Below are 12,483 nucleotides of genomic sequence, written 5' to 3'. Positions count from 1 at the left end.
AGAACCAAGGTACCACTGTAATGTAAAAAGGAGATATAGTCATTAAAAGTTGTTTGAAGTCAGCTTCCTCAAAATTTAATATGTAAAGAACCTCTTTCACCTTAATCTGTTATATGTATTAATTATAAAGGACACGTGTTTTTCTTCTTCAGTAGTCTGAAGACAAGATTTAGATTGGCAGTTAAGGCAACACATGTCTATTGTAATTTATAATTTAGCTGTCTTAAAATCTTGAGAAGGAGTTTGTTTTCCAATTAAGCTGCAGACTTTTTGAACAAATTACCTTGCACCTTCTTTGAAGAGATGAAATTTCTCATTATCCAAGCTAACCCAGAATGAGCAGAATGAGCATGTTGTTAATGCTGCCTCCGCTGCTGCTGGAGCTGCCATGTGGATTTATTTTAAGTCCTTTGGTGGAGTGACCAAAATATCCTTGTTTTTGAGATGTTGGACATTTTGAGTATTACCAGTAAAGCTTCAAACATGTTATTGCTGTCCGCTAGTTGTGTCCTTTTCTTTGCAAAATGAATTTGTGCTCGCAGCAATTCAAAACATGGGTAGCATGATATTATAACTACAATGGGCAGGCTGCAACTAACAAACCCCATCTGCAGAAGCCCTGCTTCCACTGGAACAATGAGGCATGTCCCTCTCTCCTCTCCCTGCCTGTAACCCTCTGTACCCCCTGAAATTAGCTCTGGAGGAGTAGGAATAACCCCCAGAACAGCATTTGGGGGGATTATTCTGTCTGTCAAGCTGGTATGCTTGCACTCACGTAAAGTTCAACATAGTGTAATATTGAATTCCACCCAATATTATAAACATGAGTAGTGTGAAAATCTGCCTCCATATTTTGGTCATATGGCCCACTGCTAGCTGTGTGTTAAGACCAGCAATGTCAAAGAGGAAAATAATATGTGCCTTCCACTTCCAGTTTCTAGAAGTAATTGCTGTAGGTCCCAAGGTTATATATGCAGGAGTAACTTAAGGAGCACTAGCTTTGCTGCTAGTTCTGCTATAGTCATTCATTGGGGACTTATCTAATGCTGTCAATCAGTAACCTTTTACCAGCACAAAATTCACTTTCCTAAAATTATTCCAAATAAGAAGTCTGATGCTAAAATTACCCTTTGTTTCTATTATAGCTATCATGGAGGGGGGCAAGCTGGAAATCAGTAATTCATTAATGTCTGCCAGTCACTGATAAGATGAGTAATGATTCAACAGAAGCTAATTTAGAGATGAAATGGGGAAAACAAAATCCCCAGAGATTGCACAGGAGGAACAATGTGGGTAATTGGGAGAAAATGTGAAAATCATGCTGCAGTGCTACAAAATAACCAATTTCTCCTGCATACCATCAGAGGTGCTTAATTAAGCAGCATTGCTTTTTATCATAGCAGATCTGGAAGGTAGGCTGAGGGATGTCGTTGTCTGAGACCTCAGCACTTCACCTCTGCTGAATTGGATTAAAATGTATATGTGGGTGAGTTGCTCAAGCAGAGTTTGCTGGGTTCCTTCATAGCCTTTTTTTGGCACAGCAGATTTTCCTTGCAATTTGTCATTATTAGAAGCATCTTCTGGAGGGGAAGGCCAGGCACAAAACTGAATTTAAAATACCAGAACTTTTCTTGGGTTAGCTTTTGCTTTGGGTTGGTTAGCTATAAACAGTAAAATTATTGGGTAGGCGTCCATCCATCCATCCATCAGAGGTGGGGGGTGATGGTTGTTGTTGTTGTTAATTTCATTTAGGCAAGACCCAACTCAAGGCAAATCACAAAAGTAAATGCAATTAACACAAACTCACATAATAGTTAAAACAGATTAAAGCCAGTGGTGTGCAGTCACTGGACTAGGGGAACTAGGCTAGTCCCCTAAATGTTCCCCTGGTGCCTCCTTCCCAAAGCCCGGGAAGCTTCTGCCCTGCTTAGGGAGTGAGGAATGATGCTCACATGTGCAATGTTCCCCTCCCCAATTGCCCTTGCAATTTCCCCTAACTGTTCCCCTACGAAAAGTTTCACCACACGCCACTGATTAAAGCCCACAAAAAAAAAAAATGAGAAACACAAAGCTGAAAGATTTCCTAAAGTGGAGGGTTTTTCTTGTCTTCTAAATGACACTGCTGTTAAGTTCTTACAAGTTCCTACCAGGACATTTATGTCAAGTTCCTGCAAGATTCCGTTGAAAATAGGCTTCATGCAGCTGTAATGGGCCCCTACCATCACAAATGGCACCTTATTTGGAGCGGGGAGCAATTGCTTCCTTACAGATTCCAAAAGGGTCTGGGGGTAACCCTGGACTGGAGGAAGGTCTTGGATAGATCATGAGAATAGACTCTGGATATATGTCACTCCTATTGGTGCGTCTTTGTCACCTTTCTTGTCACCCATTGAGTGTGCACTTCCATAGACCCCTGTAATCTAGATGCTTCTTTATTAGTAATGTGTTTCCTACTAGATAATTATGTGCCTTATGCAGACTCCCCTCCCCATTTTGCAGATAAATGTAACATTCCTCAGGGTATCTAGCTATGGGATTATATTTTAATTATGCCAGAGGGTTAAGCGCTGTATATAGACAACAACATTGCTGCCCCAGGGAGCTTATTACCTTAATTAGTCATTCATACTTAAGATAAATTCAAAACCAAGTGAACTGAAATACTATTATCCTTGGGAGGGCACCTCCCTCAAGTCTCATGACTAATAAAGGGCAATTTAAATAAGCTGGTAAATTTATTTTAAATAAAGCACAGTAGAAGTTTGCTTAAACCTATTTTAGGGGTTTACATTTTGACTGCTAGGGGGGCAGTGATGGCGAATGTCCAGTGTAAAACATGCCTTGTTAATGCTTCGGGTTCAGTGGGGAGGCAGCTTTGTGGATGATGTTCTCTGAGGTTTATGTCTGGCAGTAAATCATTTTTTTTTATTGAAATGGTGCACTTAGTTTTATTGCCATTGTTACAGAGGGAGCCAGCCTCTGAGAAGAGCCTATTGTATACGCAAAATAAGGATCGCATTCAAAAAGATGGTTTTCATGGCAACACTGTTCCATTTCCTCATATAAATAAATGACATGGTTGAAAACAAGCTTTCAAGTTTGGGGCTCCTATACAATAAATACTTGGGCCACTGTGGAGCATAGATAGGTTGGGGGCAGGTTTTGAAATGCAGCCAAAATCTATTAAGGGTTGTTTATTTTTGTAGCACCCATTTTAGAGGGGAAAATGACATTAATTTGACGTTTACTTTGGGGGTGGGGTGGTTCTTGTTATATTAATTCAGCACTGTTAGTTTATATAGGGCTTTACAGAGGTACAGAATAAACAAAAGATGGCCACTGTCCCCAAGAGAGCTGTATGTTGACTGTGGAACAATAAGAAAAGATGTAGGATAGACGAGAAAGAAAAAATGAACAACGAATGTCAGCACATGAAGCTACAGGAAGGTAGCTTTGTTTCTGGAAAGGAAAGCAATTAAGTGGTCATATTAAAGGCTCTGTACCAAAGCATGACTTTGAGGAGCGATTCTAACGAAAATAGCAAGATGGAACCACATATGTTTTACTGGAGGGAGTTCACAGCACAAGGAGAAGACAGAGAGAATGAACGAAATCATTTGAGTGTAGAAAAAAAATATGGTGTCTGTAGCTGGTGGAATTTTAGGAGTGAAGATCACATATGGGGTTGTGTCATGGAAGCACTGACAAATGCAGAGTTTTTAAGATAAAGGCAAAGCTTGTGCTGAATGCAGAAAAAAGGGAAGCTGGTGAAGCAATATGAGTAGGGGTATCATATGATCTGAACGACTAGAGAAGTAAATATTGTAAGCAGTGTTACGGATGGAGGTGAGACAACTCTGGTGTGATAAAGAAAGGCTACCATGCTTGCAGATGTCAAAGTGGGAGTTGAGCATGCACCTGTGTGTTAGCTGAATGGGCTATGGCACAAAGTGAATATGGTGAGTAAAAGCAAAGGAGAAATCAGAAAGATGGTGGTGATGTCAAAGTGTAGCAGTTATTAAGGAGCGGAATAGTTGGAAGGGAATATAAGCAGTCCAGTCATACTGAATTTGAGACATCAGGGGGACATTCACACAGAAATACCTGTTGGACAGAGAGAAAACAATAGAAATATATAGTGGGGTGTCTACGTATTATAAGTGGTACTGAAAGCCTATCAGTTTATTGAGAGACCACCCACAGAAATAGAGGGCGAGAGTAGTGGGGGTTGAGGATACCCAGCAAAGAAGGGGAGGGAAGAGCAACTCCTTTTGTTGCTGTAAAATCAAGAAAGCCAACTGAGAACACAGTTGCAGAGACCTAAAGCATAGACTGAGCCACGGAATGTGGCATGTTTGTTAGCTTTCAAAGTATAGTTGATTAATTTCTGATCTGCTCTATGATATATATGCACTCAGTAGCTTTAATAGATCCACATTTATCCACTAAGAGTTGGATCATACGATATACTGTTTAACATATGGCCATTCTTCATTCCCATGTACAAATGGAATGTGTGAACTGAGCAATCATTGTCATGAATATAGCTGGTACAAGTGCCCATAGGCAAAGCGGCTCTTTCCTCAGCTGTTCTGAATATAATTCCTGCTGGCCAGGTCCAAGATTGTCACAAATCTAGTCCCCCCCTCCCCAATTTTAGGTTGGGTTTAGGTTTTCATTTAGCTGTTATGTAGCACAGTATTACTACAGAATTCTGAAGTACCTGCTTTTTGAACTCTATAGTTCAATATTTCTTGGAATCCTCCTGTGTGTTAGTAGATAAATTGGTGCTGATTTAAGTCTGGAGACAGAAGCTGCGAATATCTTATTCTTCAGCACAATTTGCAGAGAATTAAGGCTGCCTCTAGACTATAGTTGCTGTAGTACTAAACAGGAAGTGAGCTAAAAGCTATGTGTTGGGGAGTTAGTGCTGTGTAGTGTAGTGTGGGCTTAGTGCTGATCTTGCTAGTCCACTATGGCCTGTGTGTATCTGGCAAAGTGCCTGCAGAATCTTAAGGACACGGCCTTATAGCACTGAGCCATCTAGCTCCATATTTTCTACACCAGGGATGGTGACTGCTTTTTCACCAGAGGGTCACATTTGGAGGCCACGTGCCATTGGTGGGTATGCACACTCTTGCCCACACTGGACAAACATGTAGGCCCCCCCCCCCGCAAGCTAATCCATGCCGATCAACTAAAGGGGATTATCATCCCCTCCTCACCCAGCAGATGATTGAATCAATAATTAAGAAGGGACAATTCTCAACACCGTTTTTTCTTTCTGCTGCCACCACCAAAATCACTAGGGGCTTGTTTTTTCCTAGCCCTGCCCATTGGGCTTTTTGTACATGCTCTACCACTGACCTTACCACCCTTCCCTTCTCCCTCCCTCCCCCCTCTCTCAGTGTAGGTAGGTATCAGAGGTGGTACTGTGGGTAGTCACACCAGAATGCCATCCTAATGTTCTCTGCCCCATAGGCCCTAAAGTTAGTTGCTGGGGCTGAACCCTGAGGTGCCTCAGGCAGAAGACAATGCTCTGAAGGAATTTATACCAGGCCTAGTCACTCCACGGGTTTCACACTGTCTGCCAGTTGCAGTGGCTGATGTTACCCACCTGTACTTATTAGTTTACCGTCTGTATTTCCTTCTGTGCCCCCCAAGGACTTTGTGGCTTACTAGCCTCAGTCCCAGAAGCCCTCAGTCCCATGACACCAGATTACTTGTCGATGTTTCTGAGCATAAATTGTATTGTGAATGGCATTAGGGACTGTGCAATTGTCCTAAGATAAATGGATAAAAGTTCTAGCAGAAGGTTATTAAATCATGCACATTGCTGGGTATGGATGCATCTGATAATATTAATCAGAATAATTTGCTGGTTTGGGTTAAGTACCTCTAGCATTGTCCAACTGTTATAGTTTTATACATACAACAGCAATTGTGGTATCCAGATAAAGGAAAGAAAGGTATTTTTGGTTGATGTCAGATGCTTCTACAATTATTAGTGTGAGTCATCCAAAGTTGCAAGGTTTTCAAAGAGGATCTTTTGTCTGTGACACCTGGCACAAGCTGTTCAGTGACCCTGACATTTCCATAGTTGTTACCTCTGAATGGTCTCCAACGAACTTGAGCTCTGTAGAGAGGACTGCCAGGAATACTTGCTAAAAAACGGAAGTGAAGCAGCATAATTAAAGTGTACCTTATGGCTTGAGTCAATCTGGCCTCTTTCTCCTCGTTCCATGGCCAATGCATTTTACTTGGTCTTCTGTGTCAGAAACTTTCCTGTGAATGACAAGGTAATATCTAGGGAAACAAAATCAATTCCTTTTCCTTTCCCACTCGTCATATACTTGACTAGGATGTTCTCTTTGGCTTTTCTGAATGGCTGAACTTCAAAAGCATAAGGGGGGCAGTCTGATGTTGCTTTGCAGAGGTAATTACTGTAAATCACATTTTTCAAAAAATACAAGCTCCTACAGAACTGTGACTTAAGGCTAATTCATTTTTTTAGCAGGAGCAGAAATAAGAACTTCTCATAGACATTCTCATGGTGAGAAATCAAATTAGATTACTTTTACGTTTCTCTTCTGAAGGCTGAAGTATGTCAGAATATGGCATAGATTCCAGTTGTAATTTGCTGTCAGCCTTAGACATGTAACTGTATCATGCTGTGTTTTAGAAGCAGCCATATTATTTTGCAAAACAACAACACAAAAACTTGATTATATATCTGTATCTGTATATTTGTATCTATATATATCACACACCTTTATATGTTCAGGAATGGCTCGTATATCCAAAAGCATCAAACTGGGAAGCACAAAATCAAAAGCAGAGAACATGCTAATGTCTTTGTTATCTTTTTTAACACACCCAGTTTAAGCATGCCCAGTTCCCTTAAAAAATGTTGAAGAATTTCATGCTGTTGCTCAAAAACATCTATATTGTATTGCTTTCGTAGAATGAAGCCTTTGCTACAGATTAATTAAGATAATGCAATGGTTATGTTTACATTTTCATTGTGATTCCCCCCCCCCCCACATATTAGTGTCTAGGCAATACAAGCTGGACACCCTAAGATGTAGGAGAGAGGGAGCTATTATGTAGATGCTGCTGGTCTAGCACGTATAAGGCAGTGGTATAACATAGAAGAAAATTGCAGAAGATAAATGGATAAGAAGGTTAGGAAAACAGTTTACATAGAAGAATCCTGTGTAGTAAATGTTTGCTTAGGAATCTGGGATCAATATAAACAATGATTCCCCCCCCCCCCAATCTCTGCATTTAGCATCTTTATTGGCAAATGAGCATTTCACTTTAAAAGGACAACAGGGAAGTTTTAAGATATGGAAGAAAATGAGATGGGAAAAATATACAGACTATTGAGAAAGTAAAGGACAAATTGAAGATATAGACTGTCTGGGAGCTAGGAGTTCTGGAAAAATAAGATCATTAAGACTCTAAGCCATATGGAACATGTGAAGCGGCTTTTTCACAACCCTTTTATAATATACTGGTGTATGGCGATATGTAGGTAGAAATGTGTTTGACTGTGTATGTGTGAAAGATTGTGGAAAATCTTGTTTTTTTAAGGTTTAGCTGTTGAATGTATATTAAGTTAAACAAAATTAAAAAGAGATGGAAGAAAGGGCAGAGGAGGAAACAAACAAATGTATCTAAAGATGGGGGAAGTGAAACAAAAGGACCCTACCCATAGAGATTATAATTTGTTGTCATAAAAACAAAAAAACTAGGGAAATCAAGATAGTGAAAATTGAGCTTTAACTATACAGACCTTTGTCGGCAGATGATGACTCTGCTTTTTAAGATGCTGTCTAGGTTTGCCGTCGCTTTTCTCCCAAGATGCAGGTGTCTTTTATTTTTGTGACTGCTGTCACCATCTGCAGTGATCATGGAGCCCAAGAGCCAAAATCCCAGCCCCTTCATATGAACCACAATCTATATGTAGCTAGCCCTCTTGATTTACTGACTGTGGATGTGAATGACTTCTGAATGAGATTAAGTAAGACAATGCTGCATTCCCTTTGAGGTTGTTTAAAGTGTATTATGTGATACTGTATAGTCATGGAAATCACTTTAACTGATTTTACTGAAATTTCAGTGGATGGTTGACTTTTCTTGGGTGTTGCATTTTATAATTATTTTAAAGTGGGTTTTTCCGCGGGTAGCGCTGTGGTCTAAACCACTGAGCCTAGGGCTTGCCGTTCGGAAGGTCAGAGGTTCAAATCCCCGCAATGGGGTGAGCTCCCGTTGCTTGGTCCCAGCTCCTGCCCAACCTAGCAGTTCAAAAGCCCGTCAAAAGTAGTAGTAGAAGAAGAAGAGTTTGGATTTGATATCCCGCTTTATCACTACCCGAAGGAGTCTCAAAGCAACTAACATTCTCCTTTCCCTTCCTCCCCCACAACTAACACTCTGTAAGACTCTGTGGGGCTGAGAGACTTCAAAGAAGAGTGACTAGCCCAAGGTCACCCAGCAGCTGCATGTGGAGGAGTGGAGATGCGAACCCAGTTCCCCAGATTACGAGTCTACCACTCTTAACCACTACACCACACTGGCTCTCAGTACAAGTAGATAAATAGGTACCGCTCCAGCAGGAAGGTAAACGCCGTTTCCGTGCGCTGCTCTGGTTTTGCCAGGCTTAGTCATGCTGGCCTTATGACCCGGAAAAACTCTCTGCGGACAAATGTCAGCTTCCTCAGCCAGTAAAGCAAGATGAGTGCCGCAACCTCAGAGTCGTTCGCGACTGGACATAACTGTCAGGGGTCCTTTACCTTTTACTCATTCTAAATGTTTTCTTTCATAATCTTGTGTTCTCTCCCCCAAAAAATTTTCTTGGCCCTGAACTGGAGGAACCATATTGCTTGCCAAACTGAAAGGGAGGGTGTTATAACTGTTGGAGAAAGGAACATTGTTCTTTGGCTTTTAAGAGAGTTTTGCAAACAAATGAGATTTTGCTGAAATTAAACTCTAAGAACATCTTTGTGCGATGCTTAATTGGTCCATTCGGAGGATGGTTCCACCGATTACAGTGCTATAATAGTACAAGACCAACCTATAAAGAGATTTATTTCTGACAGCGAAGTGCTTGACTGTGCCACTTTAAGCTGCAAAGCGCCAGGATAGCCTCCCATCTGCCTTTTTATTGCATTCCAAAAAGAGCCATTGTAGTGCATATTATTGTAATGAGGTAAATTTACATTGTTATCTCTGCATTCACACATTAACCAAACTGAATGCATGTTTCACATGCTTTTAGCCCTGCTAATTTCTGAGATTTTCTCAACAGAGAAAACAGTATCCAGAAAGATGCCATGCCGTGTTAGCTCTGAGCCAGGTCACAAGCATTTGATATAAAAGCATGGAGCAGGTTCTGAATGAGTTTGCTTTTTGCTTTCCCACCCCCCAATTCCATGAGAAGCAGGTTAGTGACATGAAGTATTTGGGGGAACGCAGGAGAGAGTGGACAGGATCATTAAGGCAATGTAAACGTACACATCAACCGTTCTCTGTAACAGAGGTGGACTCCCTGCACTTGAACCATCTGGGTGCATCCATTTAAAGAACAATCCCACAGCAAAATCTGGTGTATATTATTGCGACAATAGCCCTGATGTCATTCCATTTGATAGTCAGAAGCTTGTTGTTGTGGAACAAGACTTTTGCAAGCAACAGTTTCAGTTCTAGTGGAGTTGCACGGCAAAAGTAGTCTGCAGCTAATCCATGCAAACTCTAGGCTGTCTCGTTTCAATTTATGGGTTGCTGAAAATGGCTTGAGCAGCTCCCTTCATGCATAAAAATAATAATAATGTGTTTAGGATGTGAGGGTGATCTGGATGCGACATCTCAGACCACTGATCATCAGAATTGATTCAGCTAGGCTAGGCTGGTGTCCCTTTCCCCTCTCACGGCTCATTCCGTGTGTGTCCCTCCTGAAACTGCAGGCTTGTTGGAAGGATTATTTGGTCAAGGTTAAAGGATAGCTGCTCTCTTCTGCTACAACCTAAAAAAAAAAAGTGAAGGAAGGTTGGAAGTTTCATTCAGTGGCTGCTCCCCCCAGCATGGGCTTAGAGCTTGGACAGGAGCTTGTTTTAGCTCTATGCCTATACATTAATATATATTTAAAATCTTTCTGTTAATGCAGTTTAATAAAAGTTCCATTTCTTCCTACAGCTTACTGGGATAGGTCATCATAAAATCAGTGCCTCTGTTCAGCAAAGCTTAACCTTGCTCCTGCCCAAAATGGCAAAACAGTGAAGGGAGGGGTGAACAATTTTAATGACTGGCAGTGGCCTGTTTGTCCAAAAAATGTGTAGAGGTTTTTAAAGCACAGGTTTTTATTTTGTCCCCTTGAGTGGATGGAACCTGTTCTACCGGTAAAGGAGGTTGTTCATTCTGTTGCATGTGCACTTTTTGATATACAGTAGTGATTTGCAGAGAATGCACAGTCTATTAAGCATTTAATGAACACTATCTCATGATATAGCCTTTCTAATCTCCAGCAAACTAATTGCAGAATCATTGGGTGCTTTATCAACTACTAAACTTACTTTGAGCTACTGTCAGTTCTGCTTCACTGACGAAAGGGTAAACATTTCACTGTTTGCAGGGATTTGAATTGATTTCTTACCCCAACTGCTCAAGCTTGTGAATCTGTGCTAGTGCCGTTTCCGCCAAGCCTCAAGGGATGTGAACAGTGTGGGCTAGAGATTGTTACTTGGGAAGCTGCCAAGTTAGGAATTGATTAGTGTCACTTTGTTCTCTCTTTCTTTAAGAACATGAAATGGAGACCCATGGTAATTTTGCAGAGGTAAGGGGAGTCACTCTGGAAGTTTACTGGGAAGAGGAGAGGAGTCTCTAGACTGCATTACACCTTGCTTCTCTCTCTCTCTCTCTCTCTCTCTCTCTCTCTCTCTCTCTCTCTCTCTCTCTCTCTCTCTCTTTTTTTTTTACAGGGGTTGTTTTAATTACATGATCGGGAAACGCTACTCTCACCCTGACTGTACTTATTCAAGCCTGATTGCACAATTCTATAAATTATAATATAAGAATAAGTACATATGTTAAGGACCATCCATGATCAAAAGTTCTCTGGCTGACGAGGAGGCTTTTTGAAGCTGCTACAATATGATGCATGTAAAAATAGAAAGTTTAAAAACAAATCTCATCAGAGAGTCATTTCCATTTGTATGGTGAAATAAATAAGGCAGCAGAAGCCATTAGTTAGAAGTGGCCTCCTTAAGGAATGCTATTAAATCTGCCCTCTCCCCCTTCTTCTTAATGCCAGCAAATATCATCTTGGTTCCTGGAATATACTTCTTGAGGTTTTCCAAGTAAACCATCAGTGTATCTTCTCCCCAGGTTATACCTTTGCTTCTGTTGGCTTCTGTGTAAGAGAAACCTTCAGCCTGACCAGTCTTTCGGCCAAAAAGACCATGCAGGTTAGGGCCAGTCTTGTGCTTGCCTCCCTTCTCAACTGTGTGGAACTGCGAACACTTCAGAACAAAGATCTTCTTGCCCTTCTCAATGTCTCCCATGGTCACTGCACGCAAAGTAGAGGAAGGGATGCAAAGCTGCGGCCGCCGCACGTTCTCATGTCAAGAGTTCCGCAGACTGAGCCCTACACCTTGCTTCTCTGACTCTTTCAGAAGAGTCATGTGCCACAGGCAAGCAGGGTGGCCCAAGACATTTGCTTTCCAAGGAAGAGCAGCAAATGGCACCAACCTCCTCAAGTACCCCAAAGTACATAACACTTAAAAGCTGGCCAATATCTTTTGGCACCTGAGGCAGAAAATTCCAAGACTGTTTCCTCCTCTCCCTTGCAGTAAAAGTGCAATGAAGATAAATGAAATAGTCCATCAATTTGTTCCCCTTTCCTAACATCCAAAATCAACTGCTTAAGACAATAGTCTCACTCAACCTAATGGTAGGGCAGTTCCTAAAGCTGAAAATAATTCCACAAAGAAAAGTATCGGTCAATTGACTCCCCCCACCATTTTCACAACCATATTTTTAGTCAAGTAGTATAGAGCTGGTTATTTAAAACTTTAAATACTCCACCTTTCAGATCAAGCACGTGCACTTGCTCCTGCAGTAAAATTAAATACAACGTGGTAAAACACAACTAAGGGAGGAATTCAACATCGCACAGTTACAATTGTTCCATCTTTGCAAGCACTTCTGCTTGCCAGACAGAACAATCTCTCCTCTCTTCCCCCAGCTTGTTCTGGGGTTTCTGATCTGAGAGGGTGTGGGGTGGAGAGGAGGGGGGGGGGTAGAAAGCCCCATTTTGCTAGCTTCCACTGGCACAACTATTCAGTCCAATTCAGCCTTAAAACAGCAGAAATATAGTAGTACATTGGAACCTCAGTTCCCAAAAGCCTCCGTGGTCATATGTTTCAGTTCGTGAATGCCGAAAACCCGGAATTAAATGCTTCCATTTTCTAATGTTTTTCGGAACCT

At 41.3% G+C, this 12,483-nt stretch overlaps 1 protein-coding gene and 1 pseudogene across 3 annotated transcripts in view; one reads left to right on the top strand and one right to left on the bottom strand.

Moving 5' to 3' along the window:
* Positions 1-12,483, top strand: part of RPTOR (regulatory associated protein of MTOR complex 1) — a 302,464-nt gene that overhangs the window by 152,115 nt on the left and 137,866 nt on the right. The window lies entirely within an intron of this gene.
* Positions 11,081-11,636, bottom strand: LOC309363982 (cytochrome c pseudogene; annotated as a pseudogene). Its single transcript has one exon. The product of its transcript is annotated as a cytochrome c pseudogene (transcript).

This window comes from Podarcis melisellensis, assembly GCF_964234715.1.
Source record: "Podarcis melisellensis genome assembly, chromosome: 2".
NCBI classification, from domain to species: Eukaryota; Metazoa; Chordata; class Lepidosauria; order Squamata; family Lacertidae; genus Podarcis; species Podarcis melisellensis.
The sequence above is the reverse complement of the archived record's forward strand: the minus strand, read 5'-3'. Positions and strand labels throughout refer to the sequence as shown.